This window comes from Podarcis gaigeae (assembly GCF_964106915.1).
Source record: "Podarcis gaigeae genome assembly, chromosome: 7".
Lineage (NCBI taxonomy): Eukaryota > Metazoa > Chordata > Lepidosauria > Squamata > Lacertidae > Podarcis > Podarcis gaigeae.
Genome location: NC_139683.1, coordinates 57,385,155 through 57,400,143, shown reverse-complemented (window position 1 = coordinate 57,400,143; position 14,989 = coordinate 57,385,155). Strand labels below are relative to the sequence as shown.

The following is a 14,989-nucleotide window of genomic DNA, read 5'->3' as shown; positions in this document are numbered from 1 at the left end:
CTAGATCAAAAGGAGCATCCAAACAGTTCAGTTGGGCTCAGAGGAACTTTGCAATATGAATACTAATGCAGCGCTATATTTATCAGCCACATACAAATCTCTTTTGGTAGATCAAGGCAAATGTCTGTGAATAAGAGCCATTTTAATATGACACTAACCTAAAACAAGCTTGAAAGTAGATACATCAATTGCAGGTTAACATACAAATACAATTCTTTCTCTAACATCAGAATACAATATACCGTAAGCCTGTTCAAGCTTATGAGCAAGAGTCCCATGGAACAGAATGCATTTCAAAACACGGTTTATTTTGTTGTGATTTAAAGCCACAAACATGAAACGTACGGTACATAAAAACCAGAATGTGAGGAATTCTCTCCAGAGAAATAGGAGAGTTCATTCGGAGTATATGGTAGCCTGCAGTGATTAGTGTCATATAACAGCATCAGCTAGGAAACATTATTACTCACAATAAGCAATTTCTATATCATACTGTCATAACATTGATTGATTCATGCCCTAGCAGTAGCGAAACATCACAGAAGCTACCGTACTTTTCCGTCTATAAGACGATGTTTTTTTACCTTAAAACAACGCTTAAAAATTGGGGTAGTCTTAAACATGGGTAGTGCAGAGGGAAATGATTTCTGTCTTGAGTAGTAGATTGTCACTGGTGTAATAATAATAATAATAATAATAATAATAATAATAATAATAATAATAATAATTTATTATTTATACCCCGCCCATCTGGCTGGGCCTCCCCAGCCACTCTGGGCGGCTTCCATAAAAACCCAAAATACAGTAAACGTTATTGCTGCGACAATGTCTGTTTGTGATTGGGCGCTGCTGCGGCAATGTCCGCTTGTGATTGGGCACTGCTGCGACAATGTCCGCTTGTGATTGGGCACTGCTGCGACAATGTCCGCTTGTGATTAGGTGTTGCTGCGACAATGTCTGCTTGTGATTGGGCGCTGCTGTGACAATGGCTGCTGGTGATTGGGCTCTGCTGCGGCAATTGGGCGTGGGACTGGCGGCTGCTGGTGTCAATCGGAAATATGATAGGAGGTTTCTACGTTGCATTCGATCGCAAGCATTTGGAATTTGGGTGAGCTTTTTTCCAGCATTTCTCCCATTCTGGATACTCTCCCCCCATTTTCTTAATATTGAGTCCCAAAAATTAGGGGGTGTCTTATCCATGGGGGTGTCCTATAGACAGAAAAGTATGGTGATTTGAGGACAAACCTTGGGTAGTACTGAAGTTGCATCACTAACCTAAAATGCAAAAGCTTCCAGGTGTATCATATAGGATGCTGCAAATGAAATGGATTACAAGTAGAGATACCTGTACTAATAACATGCCCAGATCTATGCTAGCAGGACTTATTTTCTGGCACTGCTCCCCAAGATACAATTGCATCACGGCACCAAATACTACCATACAATAATTCTATCACGCACCACTTACAAGAAAAGTAACTTTAGAGGTATTCCTACAGCAAACCTCAATCTAGTAATCCGAGCATTAGGGCATTAAATTATTTTATTATGGGTTAGAGCAAGTCTCCACTTTTTGACTTCTCTCAGGGAAAACCTTACTGCTTAGTGAGTTGTCATCTGTATTGGGCCAATATAATTGGGCCATATTAACATCATGGAAACCCCAGGACTGGTTGACACTTGACGACTGACAGCTGTGATCTCAGTGTGTCTGAGATACAGACTAAGGTCGCCATCTTTTTAACAACCATCTTCTACCTTTTACTGTATAGTGTGGCATACACAAATTAAGCAGGTGAAGCTTTTCCATTAAGTTTATCAATATGCCTCACGAAAAGCCTCACTTGCTTCATTTGTTAGAAGCGCAATGTCACGGCCTCTGAGAAGTCACCAACCATAGTAAACATCTCCACATGCTCACCCACTAAACAACTGCCTAAGAGTGAGTCTTGTAGGCATGAACTACTTCGAAGAAGATGCCACATTAGAAAAATGTGAAGAAGAAGAAGAGGAGGAGGAGGAAAGGAAAGTCTGTGAATTTGAGTTTGTAGAGTGGTTTTACAGCAGTCATTCAAAGAGCTTTGTGCCACTGCTATGTCCAGTGGAATCCCTTTCCAAAAGGCCACATTTCAACTGCCCTGCAACAGTTGCTGGAGTTGGAACCAGAGGCTAATTAATAATTTGTGGTTGTAACAAGTGAGAAGAGGTCATGGCTGTGTTTCTGAAGAACTCAACAGGTCAAAGGCCAAAAGAACATGCTTCAGGCAGACATAGCTAGGCAAATACCTCATTGTTGCAAATGGCGGTAGAACTTCATTCTAGCAACATCAGGGCATAAGTCGTCAGCATGTCATATTCTCCAGGGACCCTTGAAATAGGAAGGTTACCTTGTAACTGATGAGTTTAGAAACAAATCTTCTGGTTCAAGGAATAATCAGGGATTTTTCCACAAAACACAAGCTGGTTATTCACATTTCAAGTATAATTTTCAAGGCTTCATTACTAAAGGGGCATGCCCTCTGTACAAAGAGCATTCATCTGTTTGGAAATATGTCAAATTGCCTTCCACTTCCAACTTGGAATGCAATAGGATGGAAGAAAACATCATAATTTCTTCTTTAGAAATAACAAACTGAACCTGTTATAGAGGCCTTTTTTTTTGTAAAAATCTCTTTGAGTGACAGGGTTTTGTTTCTGTGCATTTATTTTCAGCTGCAAAGGATATGTTGTTTCTCAAAAAGCATATATTGTTTTGCTACACATATTGAAATCACTCTGTGTCAGTTCAAAATGCCCCACTTCATGCTTGCCAAGGTTTTTATTCCTCTCACCCCATCAATGGTGTCATGTTTGAAAATCCTATTACAATTGGGGGAAAATAATCTGCGCTTTCAATTCCTTCAAACAAAAAAACCAGCCAAGCACCTTCTTTTGAACAGATGTTACTAAGAGATATGCTGTACCATAATGTGAGACCTAGTTCATGATATAAAAAAGAGATGCATTCAGAGGAATCTGTACCAAAGGCACACACACATCCATTCAGCAACCATGACCCGGAAAATCTAAGTACACAAACTCAAAAACTCTCATCTGTTCTTAGAGACAGTTCTTCTCCTTCCATGCATGCACATACATCTACTGTGTTGCCTGAATCAAATGTCTGTAGATGGGAGAAATATAGATTGCCCCATCCAATCAATTTTTTGAGAAAGGTTTTAGAACACAACATAAATGTGTTCATCTGACCCCAGCAGCAAGACAGGCTCTCATTAACCTGAAACAGCCTGCATGCAAATTAGGCTGCATGCACAATCCTATCTACAGTGGGACCACCAATTATGCAAGGGTTCTCTGTCTCCTGAGAAGAAGCAGTGATGCTACTGGCTAGAGGTAAAGTGAGTGGCAGTGCCCCACCATGCTTCTACTGGCTACATCACCACTTTCCCCTTTTTGGAAAGGAAAACTCGGAAAGCTCCTACTTCATACTCCTAATAAGCATCAGTTAAGCAGGGAAATGAGCTCTTGAGTTGGAACTAGGGGTGGATAAATTGGTAAATTCTTGTTTCTCATTTTTCCAATCTGAAGATCAGTTCTTCCAAATGTGCACATCAGTATGCATTTTGGGTTTTTTTAAAAAAAAGTTCTCATGAAAATTCATCAGCACTTTAGGGTGAATTACTCCTAATATATCCTTTCTGTGTTCAATTTTACCTAATGCACATATTTTTTCAAAGCACTTTCCCTTAATATAATGCATTTTAAATCTATTTTCACTATGCATTTTTATGCACACTTTAGCATATGTGCCTTTTTCTACACGTTTTTGCCCCTCCTTTCCTTTATCTAAAGAAAACCTAGGCTGTCCATAAAGTAACTTAAACTACAAAAACAATTGAGCAGGTTGCCAACAGAGGTGCAGGTTTCCACCCCACTCTACCCCAGTATTTAGCACTGTCCGTCACATATACAGCTATCTCCTTGGTGGGCAGAAGTTCATTGGTGTGTCCAAGGTGTAAAGAGATCCTGGCTCCCTTGGTAACAAATTCACATGGCATGGAGAAAGCGGATAGAGAAAATTCATAATACCAGAACTTGTGGACATCCAATGAAGTTTATATATGAAGTTTTATGCAATATTCAGGATGAATTAAAGGAAGTACTTATTCATGCAGGGCATAGCTAAACTATTTGCTTTGTAATTGAGACTGCCAGTGTGGTGCAGCGGTTAGCAGAGGTAGACTTGTAATCTGGTGAACCAGGTTCGTGTCTCCACTCCTCCACATGTAGCTGCTGGGTGTCCTTGGGCCGGTCACACTTCTCTGAAGTCTCTCAGCCTCACTCACCTCACAGAGTGTTTGTTGTGGGGGAGGAAGGGAAAGGAGATTATTAACCGCTTTGAGACTCCTTGTTGTTTAGTCGTTTAGTCGTGTCCGACTCTTTGTGACCCCATGGACCAAAGCACGCCAGGCACTCCTATCTTCCACTGCTTCCCGCAGTTTGGTCAGACTCACGTTTGTAGCTTCAAGAACGCTGTCTAACCATCTTGTCCTCTGTCGTCCCCTTCTTCTTGTGCCCTCAATCTTTCCCAACATCAGGGTCTTTTCCAGGGAGTCTTCTCTTCTCATGAGGTGGCCAAAGTATTGGAGTTTCAGCTTCACGATCTGTCCTTCCAGTGACCACTCAGGGCCGATTTCCTTAAGAATCGATACGTTTGATCTTCTTGCAGTCCATGGGACTCTCAAGAGTCTCCTCCAGCACCACAGTTCAAAAGCATCAATTCTTCGGCAATCCGCCTTCTTTATGGTCCAGCTCTCACTTCCATACATCACTACTGGGAAAACAATGGCTTTTACTATACGGACCTTTGTTGGCAAGGTGATGTCTCTGCTTTTTAAGATGTTGTCTAGGTTTGCCATCGCCTTTCTCCCAAGGAGCAGGCGTCTTTTAATTTCATGACTGCTGTAACCATCTGCAGTGATCATGGAGCCCAAGAAAGTAAAATCTCTCACTGCCTCCATTTCTTCCCCTTCTATTTGCCAGGAGGTGATGGGCCTAGTGGCCATGATCTTCGTTTTTTTGATGTTGAGCTTCAGACCATATTTTGCGCTCTCCTCTTTCAACCTCATTAAAAGGTTATTTAATTCCTCCTCACTTTCTGCCATCAAGGTTGTGTCATCTGCATATATGAGGTTGTTGATATTTTTCCGGCAATCTTAATTCCGGCTTGGGATTCATCCAGCCCAACCTTTCGCATGATGAATTCTGCATATAAGTTAAATAAGCAGGGAGACAATATACAGCCTTGTCGTACTCCTTTCCCAATTTTGAACCAATCAGTTGTTTCATATCCAGTTCTAACTGTAGCTTCTTGTCCCACATAGAGATTTCTCAGGAGACAGATGAGGTGATCAGGCACTCCCATTTCTTTAAGAACTTGCCATAGTTTGCTGTGGTCGACACAGCCAAAGGCTTTTGCATAGTCAATGAAGCAGAAGTAGATGTCTTTCTTGAACTCTCTAGCTTTCTCCATAATCCAGCGCATGTTTGCAATTTGGTCTCTGGTTCCTCTGCCCCTTCGAAATCCAGCTTGCACTTCTGGGAGTTCTCGGTCCACATACTGCTTAAGCCTGCCTTGTAGCATAACCTGGCTAGCGTGTGAAATGAGTGCAATTGTGCGGTAGTTGGCGCATTCTTTGGCACTGCCTTTCTTTGGGATTGGGATGTAGACTGATCTTCTCCAATCCTCTGGCCACTGCTGAGTTTTCCAAATTTGCTGGCATATTGAGTGTAGCACTTTAACAGCATCATCTTTTAAAATTTTAAATAGTTCAGCTGGAATACCATCACTGGCCTTGTTATTAGCAGTGCTTTCTAAGGCCCATTTGACTTCACTCTCCAGGATGTCTGGCTCAAGGTCAGCAACCACACTACCTGGGGTATACGAGACATCCATTTCTTTCTGGTATAGTTCCTCTGTGTATTCTTGCCACCTCTTCTTGATGTCTTCTGCTTCTGTTAGGTCCTTTCCACTTTTGTCTTTTATTATGGAAATCTTTGTACGAAATGTTCCTTTCATATCTCCAATTTTCTTGAACAGATCTCTGGTTTCTTCCATTCTATTGTTTTCCTCTATTTCTTTGCACTGCTCGTTTAAGAAGGCCTTCTTGTCTCTCCTTGCTATTTTTTGGAAATCTGCATTCAATTTCCTGTATCTTTCACTATCTCCCTCGCATTTTGCTTGCCTTCTCTCCCCCGCTATTTGTAATGCCTCGTTGGACAGCCACTTTGCTTTCTTGCATTTCTTTTTCATTGGGATGGTTTTCGTTGCTGCCTCCTGTATAATGTTACGAGCCTCCATCCATAGTTCTTCAGGCACTCTGTCCACCAAATCTAAATCCTTAAACCTGTTCCTCACTTCCACTTTGTATTCATAAGGGATTTGACAGTGGTTTTTCCTACTTTCTTCAGTTTAAGCTTGAATTTTGCTATAAGAAGCTGATGATCTGAGCCACAGTCAGCTCCAGGTCTTGTTTTTGCTGACTGTATAGAGCTTCTCCATCTTTGGCTGCAGAGAATATAATCAATCTGATTTCGATGCTGCCCATCTGGTGATGTCCATGTGTAGAGTCGTTTCTTGTGTTGTTGGAAAATAGTGTTTGTGATGACCAGCTTGTTCTCTTGGCAGAACTCTATTAGCCTTTGCCCTGCTTCGTTTTGAATTCCAAGGCCAAACTTGCCAGTTGTTCCTTTTATCTCTTGACTCCCTACTTTAGCATTCCAATCCCCTATAATGAGAAGAACATCCTATAATGAGAAGAGACTCCTTAGGGTAGTGATAAAACGGGATATCAAATCCAAACTCCTCCTCCTCCTCTTCTTCTATGGAACTCGCTCTCACAAAATGGCAGTGATGGCCACCAACATGGATGGTTTTAAAAGAGAAATGGGCAAATTCATGGAGGACAAGGCTACCAACAGTTACTAGCCACAGTGGCTATGTTCTACCTTCTATGTCAGAAGCAGTATGCCTCTGAATATCAGTTTCTGGGAATTGCAAGTCTTCAGAGTACTGTTGTGCTCATGTCCTGCTTGCAGGCTTCCAAGCAGGCATCTGATTGGCCACTGTAAAAACAGGATGCTGGACTAGATGGGCCATTGGCTTAACTCAGCAGGTTCATTCTTTGGCAGGAGAAGTGCATTGCAAAATTCAGGGAAGCATGAATGTTGAAGGATGGCTATGTTTTAGAAAGTGTGAATTAGGTAGGTTCACCTTTATATGTGAACCGAATCAAAAAATTTCTCCAACCCTAGTTATCTAAAAACCTAAACAGCACCTGTAGAAAACTTGCGGCTTTTGCTTAAGGAACGTAAATTATGACAGACTTTTAATCCTATTTTTAATAATGAATAATTTTAATTGTAAATTTTATCTTACTGTTGTATAGGCTGATTTTTTTGGATTCTGATTGCCTCATATGTGTCAGCTCTAGTAGCTTAACCTAAAATCTAAGTCACCTTTATGGTGTTAATGAACTTTCCATATACAAGGACAGAAGGAACAAAAGCAGTTAAATGTTGGGCACCCTAATCTTTCACTAAAAACAGCAGAAAAGTACTTAGAGCCCTGTGTGCTGATTCTATATAGTTAGCAGTGTACATTATGAAGCTAGCTGACATTGTAAAAGCTGAAATGACTTCCTTTAAAAAAAACAACAGGGAGAGATGTGAATGCCTCCTCGTATTTTATGATTCACAAAACTCCTACAGTAAATTGCTAGCTCTGTGTAGTCCTTATGGGGGCATTTTTGTGGTGGTAAATGATAGCTGCAAGATCTACGAGGGAACCAAAGCGCGAGGAAAATAGTGGATAAAAGTGGATAAGCTTACAATTATTTCAAAAGGGAGTGGGAAGAAAGAGCATTCTGCTAAACCTCTGGTGGTCAACCAAAGAATGCAAACTGGAAGTCTGACATATTATAATAAGCCAAGATCATTTAGTGGTTAGCAGTGTACTTACAGAAGCTGTCACTACTAGTGGGAAGGGAAACAACAGGCAAGTAATCTCATGAAAAATTCTAGGAAGCATGCAGCAGTGAGGAAAGATGATATACATGAAGAATATGATGTTGGATAGGAAATCAGCAGAGCTTATTTCCTAGTAAAATATATTCATGATTGAGCCATAACAATTAAAGCCTACATCCTATATTGAAGTCAATTGTGAAACTACAGGGACTGAACCATAACTCTACTAAGATATTTTACAAATTATAACCAACCAGCATTCTTGCAGTTGCCATTTGTCTAATAGGTGATATACTCTCCTTCCCAAGCCCACCTCTCAAAGACGGCTGCCGCAGAGGAAGAGCTAAGAAGCAGGACAATTCCACTGGCTCTGCTGAGACACTAACGACCTTTGACTCTACCTCTTGCTAAACCATCACCTAGCAGCAGCCATTCCACCAGGTTACAGAAGAGGTGGACGGTAGGGTTATTTCCCCCTGGAAATGCACAAATCTTACGAATCTGCATTTCATAATGCACAAAGCCATATTTAATAAAGCACAACAGCTTGAATTAAAACCCATTTAACCATTCTAAATAAATCTGAATAGCTAGACATAAATGCTACACAGGACTGGCTATAAGAATGTTGGTCTCAATCTTAACAGTCCTATGTACTTTTTACATAGTTTAAGAGGCACATGTAACCTCTTAAAACTATGACTGCACTAGGCATGAGAAATGCATTAAATTTTATCTTTTCCATTCCTGTTTTCTAAACCAAGCTGCAGGCTTGTAAATATCATTATTTATTCAGTAAATGTAAAACACAGAGAAGCAAATAAGCAAGCAGGCTCCCATTATGTCCAATAGAGAAGAATATCAGTTGCCAACCTTTGGGCCCATTTCCAAACTGGATAAACTCCCATGGACACTACATTCACCACAACCTATTCTGTCAGGCACAATCAAATGCTTCTTACAAGCCTTCTTTCCATTTTCAGCAGGGAGAGGGGGCACCAAGGGTGTAAGAAAAAGCCTCTACAGACACCCCCAGGTACCATGTTGGCAATCCCTAGAGAAGAATATGAATTTGAGACACTTTGGATATCTGACACAAATACCTTTTAAATGCATGAAAATTGCACAGCATCAGACCTTGCAGGACTGAGACTTTTATCTATATACTTTTGGAGAAATTTAAAAGGGGTTCCTGGGCTGGATATAGACATGTCAAAGAAGTGATTCAGTTAAACGCACTGTAAACTCATACAGGGAAATCTGGTAGGGAAAGATGGGACTCCACAGCACCATCTGGTGTCACAGTGTTATATCACATATACAATGCATATAAAACACTTTTCTTTACCAATCTAGCTGAGTCCTTAGATCGGAAGTATCCCACACTGGAACCCAAAATAAAGGGATGCATGTTCCAGCTGAAAATATAGGCCTTGACTGAAAGACAAATGTGCATAGGTTCAGCCTCAAAAATAAGGAGGCGGTTGCGAAGCAATGTTTCTTATACACTCCCCAAATACACCTGTAATTTCTAATCACCAATCAGAGGATCACAGCAATCTTAACAGTTGCAACCCAATGTCACCATCCTAAACCTATCAAAACCATTTAGCTCTTCAGAGGAGCCCTCATCATAATATCATCTAATCACATATACTCATTTTTCAGTATCTCTATTAAGATTTTGACTAATTTTCCTCTTCATTAAATATTTACCAAGATCATCTTTCATCTGCCTACAAAACAATTCAGGACTAAGCACAATTGCCTTGCCCATACCGCTCAGAAGTCCTGATTTAAGTGGGACATCCTGAAATTACAGAAGCCAATCCCAGCTTCTAATTGGATCCTGGAATGTCCCTTGGTCTGGCACTCTGGAACATGTCAGCTGAATGCCAATCCAGAAAAAAAGCCCATTTTTCAGTCCAGCGTTCTGGCACAAGTCAGCTGGCTTGTGCCAGAGTGCCAAACTGAAATGTGCTCATTTTTCCCTCTTGATTTTTGGTCTCACTCAGGATCTTCCTAATTTTGGTTCCCAGGATGTTGGAGGGTATGCATGCCTAGCTGATTCCCTCCCCCCCCCCATGCATACAGTGCTCACTATGGATTCTAATCTTTTCAGTGTTCTGGAAGAAACACCCGCTAAATGCAGTACCTGAAAGCAGCTAGTTCTATACTGTAAAAGGTAGGCAGGGGCCTTTCCAATTTAGCTAAGCCATAGGCTCAAAAGAAAATGGAATCATCACAACAATGCAGGTTTATGAAAGTAATATTTTATCCACCCATGCACCCATCCTAAACATTAGGAAGAACTTTCTGACAGTAAGAGCTGTTTGACAGTGGAATTTGCTGCCAAGGAGTGTGGTGGAGTCTCCTTCTTTGGAGGTCTTTTAGCAGAGGCTTGACAACCATATGTCAGGAGTGCTCTGATGGTGTTTCCTGTTTGGCAGGGGGTTGGACTCGATGGCCCTTGTGGTCTCTTCCAACTCTATGATTCTATGATTCTATGAAATAGATATACCTATAAAACATTACGGAATAGGGTTTTGGGGGGAGGAGGGGGGTCCCTACCTACCTACAGAACATTCATGTTATTTACTCAACAGATATTCACATTATTGGGCCCACTTAAAACACTGCATGCTTCCATTCCAATCCTAAATCGACACTGAAAATACCAAGGATCTTATCTCAAGTGTGAGAGATGAATGCAAAGATGGTGTGTCTACAATCAAGCTCCTAGCTTTCTGCATAGCAGATGCCTCCCGTTGGGACACAGGTAGATCTAAAATGTATTAGGAGGATAGAACTTTTTAAGAAAATCAACTGAAGCACTCTTAATTTTCCAGCAGCAGCAGCAGCTGCACCACAATATGACATACTAGAAGAATCGAAGTCTTTCAGGCAAAAACTCCAGAAATTAAATCCTAGACAAAACCCCAGACTATATACACTATTGATTTTTTAAAAGCAATGTAGTAGATAAAAAATAATATCAAAAGAATCCTTAACAAAGAGGTGCTTATACCTCTAGTGTATGATGCTTGACCAAGAAGAGTAACATTGGCAAACATGCACCATGTTAGGTCAAATCACTACTCACCCATTTAACACAGTGCTCATTCACTTCTACATAAACTGTAATGGAGAGCATATTTTGCTGCAGGGTGAGCATTCAAGGGACTGATACTTTCTCTGTATCCTGAGTAAGTTGCAGACGTTTTCTTGTTGGAAGGACCATGAATAGAAAAAAAAGTGTGTGTTTTGCTGGCATTCACTTAGACCTCATTCTACTTTTACACATGCCTGTTGCTCAGATACAGCAGAAATATGTTCTATACAGGCATGCAGTTATTATTAAATCTAATGAAATACAGTTTATTTGAGAATTTCAGATAGGAATGGACACCATGAAACAGTAGCAGCTGAAATTGTTGTTTAGTCGTGTCCAACTCTTTGTGACCCCATGAACCAGAGCACGCCAGGCACTCCTGTCTTCCACTGCCTCCCGCAGTTTGGTCAAACTCATGTTGGTAGCTTCAAGAACACTGTCCAACCATCTCATCCTCTGTCGTCCCCTTCTCCTTGTGCCCTCCATCTTTCCCAACATCAGGGTCTTTTCCAGGGAGTCTTCTCTTCTCATGAGGTGGCCAAAGTATTGGAGCCTCAGCTTCACGATCTGTCCTTCCAGTGAGCACTCAGGGCTGATTTCCTTCAGAATGGATAGGTTTGATCTTCTTGCAGTCCATGGGACTCTCAAGAGTCTCCTCCAGCACCATAATTCAAAAGCATCAATTCTTCAATGATCAGCCTTCTTTATACAGCTTAGGTCTAAAATAGCATAAAATTAATTCCCAATTTTCTGATACTACTATCTCTTTGTTGTTACAAATAAAAAATGGAGATTAAAAGAAAATCCGGTGCTTTCTCTGCACTGCCATTCTTATCGTTTTAAACAGCACTGCTTATCATTTTGTGAAATTTCCTCTGCTAAGATCCAGTGCTACTATTTCCCCTTTTCTAACATCAAAGTCTTACTAATTCTCGTATTTGTGCCCCTGAGAACAAAAAGTATATAAACTGAATGTGGGCCCAGCGTGTATTCTTATTTACCATCTTAACTTGCCATTAAATATATTTATCTCACATCTATATTAGCTGTACAAGTGAAAATGCAACCATTTACAATGAATTATTCCTTACAACAATGAGATGGCAAGGAAGCTACTGTCATATTCAAAGGATAAAGGACAATTGTTGCCTACTTAATATTATTAATTACATGCTATGTAAGCACTATAGTTAAAATTGTCCAAAACCGTAAGTTCACTGCTATTCATAAACTACTTCATTACATTTCTCATTTCCTAGCCTTGCTTTTTATTTCTATCAAATATCTGCAAAGCTGCCCCTATCATCATCTTCAGATTTTCTGATGACGTAATGATTTATGATAAATCTGTGGCCCTCCAGATATCAATGAATTCCAGTTTCCATCAGCCCTATCCCAGCATGGCTGATAGGAATAATGCAAGTTGTAGTGCCACAGGTTCTCCAACATTGCCATAAAGCTATGTCCTACACATGCACATAACGTTTTTATTATTATTGTGGAATAGTAAACAAATGTTTTCAAAAATACTGACACCCCCCACCCTTTTGGAGCTAAGAGGCAGCTTATTTACTTGAGTTATTTACTGAAGATATTTAGGGCAAAAGCCCTCTCAAAGCAGCTTACCAGATAAAAGCAAACAATAAAACACACCAAATAGATAAAACCAGCAGTAAACCACGAAACAACAGCAGCTCAACAAGAGCATTTCAAGGCCAAGGAGAACAGTGTATCTTCAGAGGTTTCCTAACACTAGCATTAAATACCAAACATGTATTAAAGCAACAACTAAAACATAATAAAATACAAAACACTAAGTCAAGAGAATTGATCGACAGCAGAGAGAACTCTGTACTCTGAACTCAAGTCACACCAAACATCCTCAAAAAACTAAAAAATTGGAGACAGTCTAATTTCCCTCACCCCACAAGAGGAATTCCTAAAGCCTTGGTTGAGAAGGTCCACCATCGGGGACCATAAATCCACCATCGGGGGTAGGGGTGGGCGACCCAAATAAGAGCTTCTCAAGGGATCTTAAAATTGAGTATATTCATGTGGGAGAAGACAGTCCTGGACACAGAACATAGATGGCTACAAAAACCAATGCACAGAGTGGAGCTTTCAGGACAAAACTCTTGGAAAGAAATTAAGGGCCCATTCTGAGCAGAATGAGAAGGGGTGCCCCCCAATTTAGCAAGGATGTGAGGACCTACCAGACACGGTGGCCAGAGATGTGCAATGCAGAGGTACAGTGGGAAGGGAAATACAGTGGTACCTCAGGTTAAGTACTTAATTTGTTCCGGAGGTCCGTTCTTAACCTGAAACTGTTCTTAACCTGAAGCACCACTTTAGCTAATGGGGCCTCCTGCTGCTGCCGCTTCGCTAGAGCATGATTTCTGTTCTCATCCTGAAGCAAAGTTCTTAACCTGAAGCACTATTTATGGCTTAGCAGAGTCTGTAACCTGAAGTTTATGTAACCTGAAGCGTATGTAACCTGAGGTACCACTGTAATCCCAAAATATTGTACCCCCTTATGCAAGATTCCCAATTTCAGACTGCTGACTCCATCTCACTGCAGCCACAAAAACTGCAAAGTTTGGTAGGGATTTTCAAAGGAGCATGGGGGCTACAAAGGGGAGGGAAAAATCAGTAAAGCCAGCTACTTAGGAAGTCCTTGCTGCCCCCGTTTTTCTCTTTAAAACTTTTGAAAATAGCTGCTCAGGGTGTGAGCAGCTAGCACAGAGGACTCCTTGCTGCCATTAACCTTGAATGAACACAGTGTAAGTCCACCTAGGAGCATCCCATCTCTCCCAAGGCCAGACTATATGGGGGGGGGGATAGCTTTCCCTATGTAAGCATAGGGGATAGCCGTGCTTTTTTCTGCATAATTCTCTCCGGTAGTGACAGGATGACATCAAGCCTTCTTATTCCCAGGAGGACTTGCTCCATGTTCATTCAAGGCAGCTGGCAGTCTTGTAGGCTAGCCGCTCAGGCTGTTGATGGCTGGTCACACGATTTTCAGAATTTTTAAAGGGAAAAAATCAGGGTCAGGTGGGGAGAGACAATGGATGCATGCAGCTTTATTTGAGAGATCGCCATAACTTTTTGGAAAGTAGCTTCATATAAATAACATCCTGTTTTAGTTTGTATGTCTTGGAGATCTCTAGCAATCATTTTGTAAAGAAATCATTTTGTAAAGGCAATCATTTTGTAAAGAAGAGAAGCTTGTTTTTCTTCCCAGCTTTAATCTCTTGCAAATTCCCTGAAGGATCTTAAGGTCAAACTGGAATCATCATCAGCAATAACCACCTGCAGGTCAAAAGCTGCCTCGCTATTCTCCATATATATCCTTCACAAGGCTTGTACAATCATTTTTTGAGTGGGGTTGCAAAGATATACCTAGGGGCATAATTTCACAAAATTGAACCATGCAGCTGGCCTTCCCATAATATACAAGCCATATAGTACCTCACTGCTCAGTGATAAAGTTTTCTAAGTTTAAAACTTCTGTTTAAGAAACTTTATATACAGCAAATTAGTCTATCATGTCTATTTTTGATTTGGAGCCCTCTCAAAGAAGCATCTGAGTCCATCAGTTGTACCAACAAATAATTTTTAACAAGATAATTAAGCCAGCATGGGTAACTGATAGGAAACTGAGATCTAACTATGATTGCTAAACAATATAAACCAAGGAAATACAGAATTGATTCAACAATCCAGATCTTCTTGTTCACCTTGCAGTAGGTTCACAGGTACTTTGGTTAATTTCCAGGCGTTTTTTTCAGCCAGAACTCACCGGGATGCAGGTGGGCACCATTGCCATTATAAGAAAACTATAGCACTCTC

The 14,989-nt window shown here is 40.8% G+C and overlaps 1 protein-coding gene across 6 annotated transcripts in view; it reads right to left on the bottom strand.

Moving 5' to 3' along the window:
* Window positions 1–14,989, bottom strand: part of KCNG2 (potassium voltage-gated channel modifier subfamily G member 2) — a 51,892-nt gene that overhangs the window by 17,932 nt on the left and 18,971 nt on the right. Inside the window, exon 1 of one of the 6 annotated variants that reach the window (XM_083746958.1) lies at window positions 11,132–11,265. The exons of the other annotated variants lie outside the window; for them this stretch is intronic. The gene's annotated coding sequence lies outside the window, so the exon portion shown is untranslated. Of the gene's footprint in view, window positions 1–11,131; window positions 11,266–14,989 lie in introns of those variants that run through there. 6 annotated transcript variants of the gene reach the window in all.